This window comes from Miscanthus floridulus, chromosome 8 (genome assembly GCF_019320115.1).
Source record: "Miscanthus floridulus cultivar M001 chromosome 8, ASM1932011v1, whole genome shotgun sequence".
NCBI lineage: Eukaryota > Viridiplantae > Streptophyta > Magnoliopsida > Poales > Poaceae > Miscanthus > Miscanthus floridulus.
Window position 1 is genome coordinate 78649980 of NC_089587.1, and position 14223 is coordinate 78664202.

Genomic DNA, 14223 nt, shown 5'->3' on the forward strand with positions numbered 1-14223 from the left:
AGCCGAGGCTCAGAGGGAGCAGTTGGTCTTGTACGTTGATTCCAAGGCTACATGGACCCAGACTTGACTCTCCACACCGCGCTGTCCTCGGAGCAGGTGGGGTTAGGCAGCACAGTGTAGCACGGGTGTCAGTCGTGGGCACAGCGCCGAGCACAGCGACCAGTAACCCCCGCCCCGTCCTGTCCCGGACGGCATGGCGTCGATGTGACTCCCATCTCATCAGCCACTCCGCTGTATTGAGCCATCGTTTGGCTGACGTCGCGGGAGTGGTTGGACGCGTTGGCTGGATGTGACATCCCGTCCGAGAAGTCGGTCAAGGCGGGAGTGACGAGGTTGATGCCGAGCCGGCCTCGAGCGAGTCAGAGAATCAGTACCTCATCCGAGGCCTTACGGGCGGGGCCTCGGGCAAGGCGGAGAATCGGTACCTCGTTTGAGGCCTTATGGGCAGGGCCTCGGGCGAGGCGGACAATCGGTACCTCATCCGAGGCCTTACGTGCGGGGCCTCAGGCGAGGCGGAGAATCGGTACCTTGTCCGAGGCCTTACGGGTAGGGCCTCAGGCGAGGTGGAGAATCGGTACCTCGTCCGAGGCCTTACATGCGGGGCCTTGGGCGAGGCGGAGAATCGGTACCTCGTCCGAGGCCTTACGGGTGGGGCCTCGGGCGAGGCGGAGAATCGGTACCTCGTTCGAGGCCTTACGGGCGGGGCCTCGGGTGAGGCGGAGAATCGGTACCTCGTCCAAGGCCTTACGGGCGGGGCCCTCTGGCGAGATGGAGAATCGGTACCTCGTCTGAGGCCTTATGGGCGGGGTCTCTGGCGAGGCGGAGAATCGGTACCTCGTCCGAGGCTTACGTGCGGGGCCTCGGGCAAGGTGGAGAATCGGTGCCTCGTCCGAGGCCTTGTGGTTTCATTTTGGGCCGAGCCCGCTTCGGGTGAGTCGGGATATTGTCCGAGGTGGGCCAGGTGGTCTAGCCGAGCCTCGGATAAGGTGGGGGTTTGCCGGTGGTTGTCTCTTGGCTTCGATATTTACAAGGTCTAAGCGATTTTTTCGGTTCTTGCTTAGGGGACCCCTTTTTATGGTACCCGACACACGCTGTCTTCCTAGAGGACGAATTGATGAGGGGGAGCATGGTAGCTCGAGAAATTGACCTTGAAGCGAAGCAGGCGTAAGCGCCCACTCCAATGATTCATGAGCCATTTTTCTCACTACCTGCTATAGCTGCACCGAAAGTGCTTGATACTGTGGTGCCAACACCTGTTGTTATCCCACCTGTGGCAACAATGAATGACGATGAGGAACCTATTCTTCAGGATCATATAGAACCTATTGCCACACATGAGGGGGAGCAACAGCAGCCTCAAACAGAAGATGTGCCAAATGTGAAGGCCTCTAGAAGGTCTCAAAGAGTTAGAAAATCAGCTATTCCTTCTGATTATGAAGTGTACAACACTAAGGAATTTCAAATGGAGGATGATCCCACCTCATTTGAAGAAGCCATGAGAAGTGATCATTCATCAAAGTGGCTTGAGGCCATGGAAGATGAAATGAAATCAATGAATGTCAATAAAGTTTGGGATTTGGATATAATTCCTAAAGGAGCCAAAACAGTAGGCTGTAAATGGGTCTACAAGACAAAACTTGACTCTCAAGGGAATATAGAGAGATATAAAGCGCGACTTGTGGCAAAAGGCTTTATGCAAAGAGAATGGATTGATTACAACGATACCTTTTCTCCAGTCTCATATAAAGATTCCTTTAGAATCATAATGGCATTAGTGGCACATTACGATTTAGAATTACATCAGATGGATGTAAAGACGGCATTTCTGATTGGAAACATGAAGGGAAATGTTTACGTGGCACAACCGAAAGCTTTTGTCATGGAAGGAAAAGAACGAATGGGATGCCGCCTAAAGAAATTCATTTATGGATTAAAACAAGCTTCAAGACAGTGGTACTTGAAGTTTGATCAGCAAATAAAGAATTTTGGATTTAAAGAGAACGTAGAGGACAATTGTGTCTATACAAAGTTTAAGAATAGGAAGATTATCTTCCTTGTCCTGTGTGTGGATGATATCTTACTTGCTAGTAGTGATGTCAGTCTACTACAGGAGACAAAGAAGTTTTGTCTTCAAAACTTGATATGAAAGATCTTTGTGAAGTCTCGTTTGTTCTAGGGATCGAGATTCACCGAGATAGAAGAAAAGGGGTATTAGGACTGTCACAAAAGGCATACATAGAAAGAATCTTAAAGAAATTCAGTATGCACAAATGTAGTCCCTCACCTGCTCCTATAGTCAAGGGCGACAGATATGGTGATTTTCAATGCCCCAGGAACCAATATGAGCTCAATCAAATGAAAGTGGTTCCATATGCTTCAGTTGTCGGAAGCTTACAATATGCTCAAGTATGTACGCGCCCTGACTTGGCATTTGTTACCGGGTTACTTAGCAGATTCCAGAGCAATTCTGGAACAGAACAATGAAACTAGTAAAGAAAGTCTTGCATTATTTGTAAGGAACGAAAGGCCTCATGATGATGCATAGAAGATCTGATTCACTCCACATAGTGGGAAATTCAGATTCTGATTGTGCGAGAGATGATAGAAAATCCACGACGGGATAGTATTCACTCTCGAAAAAGGGGAGCTATTTCATGGAAAAGCTCAAATGCAAACCGCCACTACATCGTCCACAATGTATGACAGTTTGTAGCGTGATATGAGGCAACGGGGCAGGTGAACTGACTAAAGAAGACATATCCGGTTTGAAGGTGGTTGACGACATCTATAGACCACTTAAGTGATACTGCGATAATAATCAGGCAGTACAGTATACTCACAACATAAGTCAAGTGGTGCTGCCAAACACATTGACATAGAGTATTATGTTGTGAAAGGTAAAGTCTGAGATCAAGTCATAAGTCTTGAGCATATAAGTACAGAAAAGATGTTTGCGGATCCGCTTACAAAAGGCTTACCACCCAACATGTTCAGAGAACATGGTGTTCAGAGAACATGTAGCTAGCATGGGTTTAATGGAAAGCCAAAAATTCCTGGACAAAAAAAGCCCAAAGATAAGTATCTATTTCAGAACAGAGTAGCGTGTTGTGGCTGTTAAGTCTATCGGCAATGGGCCATGACGATGAGACATGCTCTATGCGCTAATCTGTAATGGAATGAACAAAAGTAAATGAAATTGAAAGATGGTAGTGAGATCAAGGGGGAGAATGTTAGTTGATCTTCACCAATAGGCCCAACGGTCTATTGGCCCCTTGTCTCTGCTCCCTGATCGGGGGAGCCCAACCCTAATATGGTTGGTGGGCCCCTGTCGCATAACACATATAAAAGAGGGGTGGGGATCGTGGCTCGCGCTACGAGGTTCAACGGAGCAGCCGCCATCCCACCTACAGTAAACCTAAACCGATGTAAAGCGTGCTGTCAGCGACGGGATGCCTCACCACCGCTGTGGCCTCAGCAGGCCACGGGAACACCACTGGATCGCCACCTCGTCTCCTCACCGGCCGCGCTGAGCACCGGCGTCCGCGAGGACTACACTGCCGGAGCTGTCTCTACACTGGACGCCTACTACGCCGCGGCACCGGCGTCTATGCTGCTGCTGTGTCGCAACAGAGAAAGGCAAGGAGGCTTACCGAATCCATGGTTACACACAGAGGTACACACCAACGATTCTAACAGCGTGTCCAACAACGCCACCGTCATGGCGGGCGGCCACTGATCTCCCTCCAGGCCTGTCGCAGCAGCGAGCGGCTGCCCAGCCGGGAGTGGATCGGAAATTCAGAATCTGCTTTTTGGTTTCCGCCGCACCCGATTAAACAAACCTACAGTATTACTACAAGGAGAGGATGTCAACATCTCGATCGTACCCCTTTGGCTTTGGGCTAGGACCAGTCTGCTTTCCGGCAAGGCTTCGAACTCACCTGCGACAACACAACTGGTTCTCCCAGGCTGTTCCTAGGAAACTCAACTCAGGTGATGACTTCTATAATGTCGGCAGCAATATGGCTTACGCTTCTGCTCTCGGGTACAACATCACCATGGGCTTAGGTGTGGACACCAACAACCAGTCCTGGGAGGTCCCTACTGGTCTTGTTATTGATTTTATATATACAAAACAATTTGTATGTTGTTGGCTGTGGTGTCGACGTCTACATGTTTGGTGATAATGCGACAGATCTCATAGATAGGTTCTTGCATAGGTATTTGCATAGATAACAGAGAGATCATGGAGAAGGCAAACTTGGAAAACGGTGCCTGTCAAGGTGCTGCAACATCGACTTGTCATCAACAACGGGTCGGCAATGCATACCTTTAGCGAGGAGATGCGAGGGTGAGAGTGAAACCGGGCTATCTTTATAGTAGGCTCGTGAAAGTCGGTTTTCCTTGACGCGTTTGGGTTGGGCCGACGGGTTTTGACATGGGTAAGATGCTGTGGGCGCGCGTTGCCTTTGCTTGGGAACGACACGAAGTTTCCATGTCTTTTGGCCCGTGAAGTCGTGTCTCCTCGCCGACAATTGTACAATTGCATTGGAAGAGGAAAGCTAGCGAACCACGGTCGCTTTCTTGCTTTCTTTGACCTCTGTCTGTGAATACTCCCACGGACCCTTGGTCTTACTCCCTCCGTCCTAAAATGAAAATTGATATTCTAATAAGATTAAAAAAACATTAAAGAAAACCTGATGTTTTAACTCCTGGCAATAGATAGACTGAGCCCATATAAGCTTTAAGATGATTATGGTTTGCATGCGCCCTTAATTAGTATAGTCCACCTTTAATAAACAGGGATACGTAACATGGGTAATTTTCATTAAACACTAGTCTAATCTGTCCTAAAAATCCTAAAAATCAAGTTTGTTAGGACAGAGGGAGTATAATATAGTGTATTGTGATGAATTTTGGATAAATTAAGAAATAATATAATAAACACATGTACCCCTGACTTGATCAACACATACATGGTTATCTTCCTCGTGATTAAAGGATCCCTTGTGGTGGAATCTGTCCACATGGGTTTAAGTTCTTGACATTACACGAATGCTCGTATTTTTTCTGGATTTATTCCAGGATTTAGCGAGGCTCCTGTAGTGACTTTGTTAATCTCGAGATTTACTGGTCCAACTTAGCTCTTCGGAGGTGTTCATAGAGATACGATGTACATGCGTGTGTTTATGGGGTGAGTGTGCTTTCTTCGATGCTTATAGAGATAGGGTATGTGTGCATGTGTTTATCGGGTTGAGTATGCGCTCATGTATATGAGCGTTTGCGTCTACACTGGGTCTAAAAAAGGGTATATAGTTAGTTTACTTATAAAAAATGGAAAGTAATGATACAAGCAAGTAAATTTTGATACAAGCTTATTATCCTTTTGTCCCTAAATCTCTTATATCTCGATACCATTTTTAAATGCTTGAATGCACTTTATACATTACAAGAAACAGAGTATTTTGAGAGCTTCCCACCATCCGAGAGCTGAGCTTCCCACCATCCGAGAGCTGACATTGAATGTCAAGGCAATTATGTTAAAACAATACTCCCTCCATCCCACAAATCAGTTCGTTCTGGGCTGTAGATCAGTTTTCACATATCTGTTCGTTTTGAGTGGACCACGGCTAAAGTAGACGAGTTTGCCCCGGCCTCTTCGGTTACCGCACGGGTCATTAACGCGGAGCGGCGCTAGCGCATGACTGCATGCAAGATGAGGACGGGCATTGAACAGATGCAGCTCGCGCCTCGATCGCGTCGGCGCCGGAGTCCATCGCGCTGGAAAAGATGACGGCGGAGGTCGCATCGGAGAAGACGGTGCAGGACGTTCAAGCAATATTTAAAGAAAGAACAAGATGCAAAGAAAGATTACGTAAACCATACTGTAAGGTCCTAAAGCTCACGTCTTGCATTGGAGTACTACATGTTTCATGCGTTAAATCTAGAGTAGCAGCTGAATCAATTCTCATGCCTAACCTTACAAGTCTAATTGCTTGATGCAGCAAGAGTGGCAATGGAATCAGCTAGCAAGGAAGTCTCGCAGGTGAGTTGCAATGGAAGCCTTCCCTGGTTCTCAAGGTGCCCTTTTGCCATGTGTGGAATCTTGAACCGGTTACATCCTTTAGCCTTCATGGTTTCCTTGAAAACACCTTGCAGTGTCAAATAAATCCTGTTTGCTTTCTTGGGACAGTACTCATGGAATGCCTACATGTGTTGAAGAAACCATACAATGAGTAATTGAAGAAAACACATTGTTTTGAATAATAATATTAGTAAATTTACCTCTTGTACGACTGGAATTAGGTCCTCAACTGTTTTAGCATGCTTCTTGTATTGAATTGATTGAATAGCTCTAAAGAAGCCCAAGTCAAGAATGTTCATGTCTGGTGAGTTAGGTGGTTGACCTTTAAGACGAATGTCGAAACCATCTTTTTTTGCAGCCTCACAAAACAAAGGATCATTCACTTCTAAATGAGATGGTGCGTTATCTTGCTGTATTTAGATCGGTTGGTTTATTTCCTCGCGAGGCCATTTCTCTCTAATTGCAGGCAATACTTGGTTGATCATGAAATCCCTGATCACATCTCTTGTAATCGATGTGATCGGCTTGACAACCAAAGCACCAGCAGGACGATTGGCACTTCTCCTTTGAGCATGTTCATAAGTCACAAGAGGAAAACAGCCTATTTTTCCATCAAAAATGCATTGTCCATTTCTAAACCTTGGTCTAGCAGTCACACACAAAAACATGAGTCTAGGAATGTAATTTTTGCTTTTGCATGTACGGTGGGGTTCATCTTCATCAGGTAGCAAATAATAATTCTCTGATTTCTGTGTGAGGAAAAACCACTTTTCATCTATAAAGACATGGTCAAATAACCCCTTAAACCTTGGATCACCACAAGAACTAGAACCTTGATCAACCATGTCAACCGCCCACCGTAAACGAGCCATTTTGTTAGCATCGGTCAGGTAAGGCTTGATGCTATTAGAGTGACGCCTAAGGAGGCCTTGCTGCAAGTACCTATGCAACGTGGACTTGCTAATGCCAAGTACTTTACTGACATCTTCAAGAGTCATCCTATCTTTGAGTGAAACATTGCGCAAACGCTCTAAATCAACTGGAATTTTCTTACGGCCATTCCTACCTCTTTTACGACTAGCAACATCAACCGGGATACCTTGGTCAAGATGAGTTTTACCTCTTTTCCATAACTTTTGAGTAGAGCGAAGGCTAATTCCAAATTGTTCAGCCACCTCTGCTGTATCTTTCTTCCCTAGTTTCCCGTTGTTGCTTCTAGCCAACAAAGTTTGAAATACTAGCTTAGTGAATTCTTCTGTCATGTTTTTTTTTCCTGCCGGTGCCTTCATATGAGTGCAACGACATCCAGTAGTTACCAACAAAAGCGCATGAAAAGAACAAATCAAAGCATGAAAGAACAAGCACGAGTACCTTGTATGGGAGCCTCCTCATCATACTGTAAAGTCGAATCTATCACATCATCAAGAGCAGCGTCTTCCGGTTCTAAGTTCAGATCAAAGCCTATTGAAAATTAAGCAATGCTCAAATCAAAGAAGCCTACAAGCGCACCATGTTCATGAAGTTCGTAGCTAGAAGAAAGGACGGTAGATTGAAAGAAGAAAAGCAAAAAGAATACCTCTGGCATGTTCCAATGGAGGCTCAACATTGAGATCGAACTCCATCTTGGATGCTCACGAAGTACTGTGGCTCACACGAGTACTCTGGCATGTTCCAATAGTACGAGTGCAGAGAAGCTAATAAGGATGGCTCTGTTTTATTAATAGTACGAGTGCAGAAACCAAGCGTCGCTCGGAAACGCGCCAGTACGCCGTGAATATGCGCGCGAATACAAGGCCAATACGCGCGCAAATACTCCGGGCAAGCCAATAAAATAAAATTCACGTGCGCGCACAGTGCCATACAAAAAAAAACGCGGGCAAAGGCGAAAAACGCGGCCGAGTGCACAATTGCCATGCAAAATTCGTAACCTTTGCAAAAATGCCGAGCGTGGTAGGGATCGAACTGAGGCCTCCTAGATCAGGAGGCAGCGTGCATACCACCCCAGCTACGCATGGTTAGTGTATAAATGATACCCACAGCCCTATTTAATAAGGGCATACAGGAAAAAATACACTCTACTTAATGCTCCTTGGTATCCTAAATCATGTCCAAAACGAACTGATTTGTGGGATGGAGGGAGTATTAAGAGCTTGATTAGTGTTAGAATTGGCTTCAGTGCCTTTTGCTATTATAATTGAAAGGAGGACAACTCGGCATTTAAGAAAGCAAGAATTAAGAGTCATGCAGGCTTGGGGATACCAGTGTATATCCAAAACATCAATGTATACAAAAACAAATAAGTTTTATCTTTGCCTTTCTCCAATAGTTGTGTATAGTTATTAGCTTTCTAAAACTCAAAAGTTTTTTTTGCTACCCTGTCTTAGCACGTATTTCATTAAAATTGGGGTAGAAACATTACATGGCATTACACTGTAACCAGTAGACTACCGAGGTGTCCGTCCAAGGACACTTTAAGGGTCTGTTTGGCAGGGATTTGGATTCATCAGATTCGGATCCATCAAAATATTTTCCAAACAGTCTAGATCCACCAAATTCAGATTCACCAAAATGGTGAATTTGAGGGTTGGATTCACCATTTTGGTGGATCTCCTCAATGGGTGCTTCACGAATGAACGTTTCGTACCTCCTCGAGGATTTGGGTAGAAATTACACCTTTGCCACTGGTTACACACTCCTTCCCACGTACCAATTCGATTCTTTTCCTTCCCACACAAGTCCTCGCCCCTTCTCCTCCTGTCGCGCCCCTCCTCCTCCCGTCCCGTCGCGCCCGTACGGCCCTCCCATCATGGCCATGGTGGCCGCGCCGCCCATCCCCTCCCACCATCTCTCCCCTCCAGCGAGCTCCCCATGGTTGGATCCAGTAGATCTAGTACTCCTCGACCTCCTGCACCCCCTTCTTCGTCCTCATCCATGGGGAAGGCCGCTCCTAGGGTTGTCAGCTATGGAGCTCCTGCTCCTGGCGTCGATGCCGGCAGCATTCCCCCCTTAGGGCGGCATGCCTGGAGTCATGGCTGGTGGCATGCCCCCTCAGGCAGCCACGGCCGGCCTTGGCCTGGCCGACGTACAGGGAGTTGAGGCAGGCGCCGAGCCCACCATTGGTGGCGCACAGGCTACCACGGCCGGCCTCCAGCCCGCCATGGCCGCCACCCAGGCCGCCGCGGTCGGCCACCAGCCTGCCATGGTCGCCGCCCACCACATCAACCCGACAGCCAGCAGGCTGCCATGGCCACCGGTGGTTCTTCGTCGCCGCAACAAGCGAGGACACATGCTCCATCGACCAACAAGAGGGAAAGAGATATGAGGTATACATTTCCCTTCCAATTTTTTTGCAACAATAATACCGTTGTGGGGAAATCTTGATTTGGGTGATGAAAGAATTGTGGAAAATTAATGTCAGGGTGATGCTATGGACTGGGTTGATGGTTATACGTCGCTTGTTTGTAGCTTGTTCATCGAACAAGTTAGAAAAGGGAATCGGCCAAACACTCATTTGAACAATGTTGGCTTTATAGAGGTATCTGATAGGTTTTTTCAGTCCACCGGAATAATGTTGTCTAGGCAAAAACTAAAAAACAAATGGGGCAAGTTGAGAAGGGAATACACTGCATGGCCGAAGTTAACGAGGAAGTAATCTGGGGTTGGTTTCAATTAGAATACGGGAACGATCAACATGGACCCTGAGTGGTGGAAGAAGATAACAAAGGTGAGTGTTATTTGTAATGCTAAGGCATGTGGTGCCAAACCAAACTCCGATGAGCAATTTGTGGCATCCGAGTTGTTTATCAAGAAAGAGCAAAGGGAAATGTTCTTGACCGCCCCCCCCACCCCCCCGATTGGAGGCTCAATTGGCTTAGGAGGAAGTATGATGTGATGTATGGAGGAAAGTGAAGGCCAAGTTGTCTAGTGATGATTGGGAGATTGTTGCCATTTTAGAGATGTTGCCATTTATTTAAGCTCATTTGGACATGTTAGAGTAATCTGTTATGATCATTTGGACATGTTGGAGTAATCTGTTAGGATCATTTGGACATGTTGGTGTAATCTGTTATGATCATTTGGATATGTTGGAGTAATCTGTTATGATCATTTGGACATGTTGAATTTTTTAATGCTTATTTGCACACGTCTTTTTTTTCTTGCTCACTTTAGAGATGTTGTCATTTATTTATGCTCATTTGCACATGTCATTTCTTGCAGATGTCTAGTGATGATTCTAGTGATGAGAACGATGATTTTTTCAAAATAGTCTTAAGTGGTGCTATGCTTGCCCAAATATATTGTGACATGTACCTAGATAAAAACCCACCAAGGACTTCGACCACTAGTGGCATGGGGTGGTTGCTAGAGACATTGCACACTTCGGGGGAATGCATACTCAACTTCATATGAGCAATGAAATATTCGAGGACCTCCATGGTTTATTGGTGGAAATGTATAGGCTAAAAGCATCCTATCATATGTCTACCTATGAGAGCCTTGCCATGTTTTTATTTACACGTGCTGGAAATGAGTCGAGCCGAAAAGTTCAAAATCGGTTCAAGCATTCGGGTGAGACATGGTCTAGGAAATTTGATGAAGTCCTTAACTCTTTGATGGCCATGGCAAAGGATTTTATTAGACAGGACCCCAATTTTCCTACAGTTCATAGGAGGATTAGAGATGATAGACGAGCGTATAGGATTGCATTGGTGCTCTAGATGGTACGCATATTCGAGTTTCTCTTCACCCCGATGAACAAGTGAAGTATATTGGAAAAACAGGGATACCCACCAAAAATGACTTAGCAGTTTGTGATTTTGACATGCGGTTCACATATGTATCCACGGGTCAAGCAGAATCTATGCATGACACAAGTGTGCTATACCATGCAATCAATGTGGTCGAAAAATTCTTCCCACATCCTCCACAAGGTAATATGAATGAATAATAAATCGTTTATTCTCTTTTGTATGATACATAATATTCAATTATATTATTTTCACCATGTTTAGGCAAATACTATGTTGTTGATGCCGGTTATCCTAATCGGCCTGGCTATCTAGCTCCTTACAAGAGTGAAAGATATCATATGCCGGAGTGGCATAGATGTACGAAACCCAAAACACCTAAGGAAAAATTCAATCGCATTCACTCTTCTATTCGAAATATTATTGAGAGGTCTTTTGGAGTTTGGAAAATGAAGTGGCAAATTCTATACAAGATGCCCAACTACCCGATGTGGAAGCAAAAAATGGTGGTTGTTGCTTGTATGGCCCTTCACAATTTTATTCCTGGGCATGATAGTGAAGATGCGGACTTTGCTCGTTTCGATCATGATCCTCTTTTTGTCCCAACAATACCGGAAAGGTATAAGAAATATGCAGTTACATAAGATGGTTCTACATCGGAAGCCAATGCCCCCACTATGGATAAATTTCATGATGTCTTGGCCACGGCACTTGCTATTGCTTGGAACAACTGGCATATAATGGAAGACTAGCCCTCATTTTGTGTGTCATGGACCTTTGCTCTCTTTAGATATTTTTATGTATGAACAATTGTAATATTGTTGAGATGTTGTCATGGACAGGGTTAATTAATCATCTATTTTGTGTGTCAATATATTGCATTTCTGTTAAAAATACAAAAGACGCGCTCTACATGTATCATATTACGACCCAAGGGCAAAATAGACCATTTGTAACAAAATAGACCATTCGTGAATTTGGGTTTGCTATTTTGCCAAACAGTTCTTTAGTAGATCCAGGGTGGATCTCAAATCTACGCTGGATCTGATCCATGACGAATCCTAGATCCAAATTCACTTTTCTAGTGGTGAATCTCTACCAAATAGGCCCTAAAACTCAAAAGTAGAGCGGGAGGGGGAAACCACATAGGAGTGGGTGCCTGGTAGGATAGCAAGTGAGGAACGCACAAGCATATCTGGGAAGATGAGGAGCAGATTTACTAAGATTGTTTCTTGCATTCTATGCTTTCAGATCTAAAACCGACTTGGCGCGATGAATTCTTCAGTCTTCACTTCTGCCATGGCAGGAGAACCTTGTCAACCTCGTACACGGACACCGGGGCACTTGAGTACATGGCGCTTGTGATCTTCTCGTTGGACCCCAGCATCGACTTCACTCGGATGCTGTCCAAGTGTTCGGTGAAGTTGAGCGTGTACTGCAAGCCGGCAAAGGTGGCCACCGGGTTGCGCTTGCGCCTGCCCAGTTCACTGAGCCCATTCAGGCTGTAGAACTTGCAGACTGCGTGGTACAGGAGCAATGACTTGATCCGGCCCTTGGTGAGCCTGGTCTTCTTCAGTTCGGGGAAGGCCGAGTCCCTGGGGACAAACATGGTGATGCCAACTTTGGTGTTGTCCGCCTGGTTCTGGAAGGTTTGGATAACGCTGGTCTTTTGCAGCCTTGCAGGTAGCCCAGGAAGGTCTGGAATGGACCAGCCACATCTAGGAGATTAGCGAGGTCAACATGGTACACGGGAGCAGCAGGGCTCTTGGTCTTATGAGCAATCGCTGGCGAGGAGAGCAATATGGAAAGAATGATCGTGGTCAAAATGACTCGTTTGAACAACGCCATGAAGGAACATTCGCTTTTCGTCATCAGTTCTTCTATGGTCGTCTGATCCAAGTTACTGGGTTCATGCAAGAATAATAGTGAAGCTTAGACAGTGAACTTATGTTTTAATCTGAATAACTGAATTATATCAGTTTTGTGTTTTCTGCTAGCCACCATTCACCAACATAAGCGAATTGTCAGGACTAAAGTAGAAAAGTATTGAGGTTTCCAATCAGCTGCAGCGAATGCTTTTGATTGTCCACGAAATTGAACATCCTAACGTTCAGAGAAAAAACAAATCAAACATTGTAAGAGCTTACACCAAAATCACACGCAACGCATGCTTCTCTCAGCTTTTAATAGGGGGGAAAACAAAGCAGGAATTAAGAAGATTTGCGCATGTCATACATTTGTAGCAAGGCACGATGATGATCTAATCTAGCTCGCAAGCCTCAAAACTGCAATGTGTGGCGACCAAGAAAATCACAAACTCTGAGCATATTGGTTCAAGACTTCAAAGCATCGGATTGCAGATTGAGGGGAGACTGACCTGAGTAGGCAGCAGGATGAGTGAGCAATGGAAGGAGCTGAGGGGGTGGTGGACACTACGCCAGATTTGCACATCACTGCCGGCTTCATCACTGTCGGATTTGTGAGAACCGGCAGTGATGTACCTTCACTGTTGGTTATGAGCTTGAAAATGAAAAAAATGATTGGTGCTGGGCTAAAACCGGCAGTGAAGGACCACATCACTGTCGGTTTTTGGCTTGAACCGACAGTATTTTGGCGGGCACTCATCACTGCCGGTTTAAGCCAATAGTCGACATTGATTGGGCACTATCACTGTCGGTTCTAGCCAAGAACCGACGGTGATAAGCCTACAACACAAAAAGGCTGCAGCCGTCCTCTCCTTCCTCCTCTCTTCCATCCCGAGAACAGAGGCGCGCGTTTGGACTCTTCTCTCCATTGTTGCGGCTGCTCTTCACCATGAAGCTAGTGCTTGGATTTTAAAGAATGACTTGATCTTTTTGCTTTAAGATTAGTAACAAACATCCACTCTTTTGATTTTGTTGCTTAATTAGCTTCGTTTTGATGGCTACATTGCTTGATTCTCATTCTAGTTCTTTCTCCATTCTAGAGAGCACTTTTTCAATTGGACATTTGTGCAAGGCTCAAATTATGGTGAATCCATCATCCAAAAGGTTGGTATCTATGAATACATTTAAATTCCTAGCTAATTATTCTATGGTGGTCAAGATCATCATTGTTAGTATGTGATGCTATAATTAGTTCTTAGAAGTAGAGTAGAATAGTTGTTCTTCAATATTGTGCAATAATTGTTTTTTACTACGATTTTCAATTTACAGGGTCGGGGCTACCAATTTCAATTTTTCAATAATTAGTGTACAATAATGTTTACCAAAAATGGTACTTTCGAGCTACAATTGTTGTTCATGAAGCTCGATTTCTTATTAATTCTTTATAATTACTGTCTCAGTATTTTTTTGTGCAGAGATAGATCGAGAGTGGATGCATCTGTCCCGAACGGACAAGCAGTACATGCAT

General features: G+C 45.2%; 1 pseudogene; it reads right to left on the reverse strand.

Annotated features, from left to right (window-relative positions):
• Positions 1 to 12118: 12118 nt before the first annotated feature.
• LOC136469449 (fasciclin-like arabinogalactan protein 7) lies at positions 12119 to 12678 on the reverse strand (annotated as a pseudogene).
• Positions 12679 to 14223: the final 1545 nt, after the last annotated feature.